We start from the raw sequence: 2,500 nt of genomic DNA, 5'->3' as shown, positions 1-2,500 counted from the left end.
TATATATATATGTATATATATATACATATATATATATATATATATACATATATATATATATATATATATATATATATATATATATATATATATATATATATATACATATAAATATATATATACATATGTATTTATATATATATTATATATATATATATATATATATATATATATATATATATATATATATATATATATATATATATATATATACATTATGAGACAACACAAGTCAGTAGAACCTCTAGTAGAATATGTATAGTCAAGACAGATAAGATGGGCTCCATTATTCAGTCATCTTTAGCATCTTCTTCAGATATATTAATATCAAAAGAATCAATGTAGTAAAATTAATAGAGAGAGAGAGAGAGAGAGAGAGAGAGAGAGAGAGGAGAGAGAGAGAGAGGAGAGAGAGAGAGAGAGAGAGAGAGAGATATGAAGAAAAACATTGGGGAGCTTTCAACAGTGAGCACCCACCCACTATAAGTATCGAAATATATTTTTTTTGATATTATATTATGAAATTAAGGTTTTAAAAAATGGGAATATCAGATGCTGTTGTGAAATCAGATTTTTTTTTTTAATTAGTTTTTTACACATGCACTTGATGAAATTATCTTACCTGTTACAATAAAATGAAATTTGACGTAAGAATACGTTTTGATTTAAAAATAAATGAAGAGAAGGCTTTTGGTTAGGTGAGTGATTTGAAAAGTAATTAGATAAAATCCAGAAATACCTTTTGTTGTATATCTTTTGCAGAGAGTATAAAAGCTAAAAATTTGGGAATCCCTATAGTATAAGCAACCATACAACCATTATAATATCTTCATTTGCCACCGATTTCCATAAAGCTGTCATAAGAATTATTTTCGTCAATGTCTGAGCTTCTAATTAAGATAGAGCTTTTGTTTTTATATTTATCTGAGCTTCTAAATATCCTAGAGCTTTTCTTTTCACAACTAAACTATCATTTAGACGACCAAGTTATCCAATGCACATAGTTGCAGATGTATTGAAATATTTGTTATGGAATCAATTTTCGTGATAAAAAAATCTTCTTGATAAAAAAAAAAAAAATATCCATGGACAGCCAGAAGCTCCCGAACATAGAAGTAGAATAAGTCAAACAGAACCCTTGCTATACCGTGCAAATCAACTCTTGCTAATCAACATCCTTGAATTCCAAACGCCGAACGAAGCACACTTACGTTTCGAATATATTATAATCCCATATGTTAAGATTGTTGGGACACGAATAATTGGAAAATCCTATACCTACATTAAGTACAAAATGGCTGTAGGTAATGAAATTCAATAACTTACCACACGCAAAGTTTGGCTTCAAAAAGTCGAAGAAAGTCAATTGTTCTCTATTCCCCAGAGGCATGCAGGAAAAACAAGGTTGATGAGGCGGTGTAGAGTCCTAGTGATGAACAAGGTATCATACAGACAATCCAAATAATATCATAGGAGATAAAGAAAAACTTTAAAAAAAAAATTGCCAAGATACTCAAGGATAAAAAGACCATAAAGGTCACCAATAATACTTTAATCCACTGGATCAGGTTAGGACCTGCTGCAAGCATGTAAACTTCGAAGACAGCCAAAGTTGTTGACAGCTCAGCACTCACAGTGATCCAGAGCATCTTGCATGGATTCAAATTCAGCCAATTGGTCAACAAAAATCCCCTCCACAAAAAAAAAGAAAAAAATAAATAAATAAACAGGTAAAAATTAAGACTCTGAGCTAATATTATAAAGCCTCTATTGCAGACTGGTGGGTTTGACCAGATGCAGCTTAGACATCAACCTGAAAGAGGCCAATAAGAACCCCAGATTCACCGCAGCAACAAGAGCCATTTTTTGTACATATAGTACAAACGTTCCGTGAATGGACATATCAAAGTTAACCCATCTTCGCTAAAAGCCAGCAACAACAAAAAATCCACAGACAGATCAAAAGCATGAAAAATAGGACGAGCACATCACCAGATGCTCCAGGTCACAAGATAGTGCTGGTAGATGAAACGGTTCTTCTGCAGAAAATGGCAAAGAAACCAGCAACCATAGTGACAATCAAAGATCTTAGTTAATGTTTCAATGATTGACTGCTGTCCCTAACACAAGGTTATGATAAAATCATCCTAGTGTTTGACACATGCAGGGATGATTCTCTGAAGAGAGCTACTTGGGTTAAAAGAAAGCAATGAAACACACCAATACTGTATTATGTTGGAAATACCAAAAACCTAAAACACATCCCAATGAGCAGGATCCTTTCGCATAGTAAGACGAAGGCTGACCTGAGCAACTAACTTACTACAAAGACTTTGGGATACAATAGTACATAACACAAACTGATCATCACCTCTTCTTCAGGGCCTACCAAGGAGAACGAAGACTTGCTATACAAGAACAACAATTACGAATAAGCAGACACGTTGCTGATCTACGAGGCTGTTCTTGCATCACAGAAAACCCATTAGATGAAAAGATA

Source organism: Palaemon carinicauda, chromosome 11, assembly GCF_036898095.1.
Source record: "Palaemon carinicauda isolate YSFRI2023 chromosome 11, ASM3689809v2, whole genome shotgun sequence".
In the NCBI taxonomy this organism is placed as follows: Eukaryota; Metazoa; Arthropoda; class Malacostraca; order Decapoda; family Palaemonidae; genus Palaemon; species Palaemon carinicauda.
The sequence above is the reverse complement of the archived record's forward strand: the minus strand, read 5'-3'. Positions refer to the sequence as shown.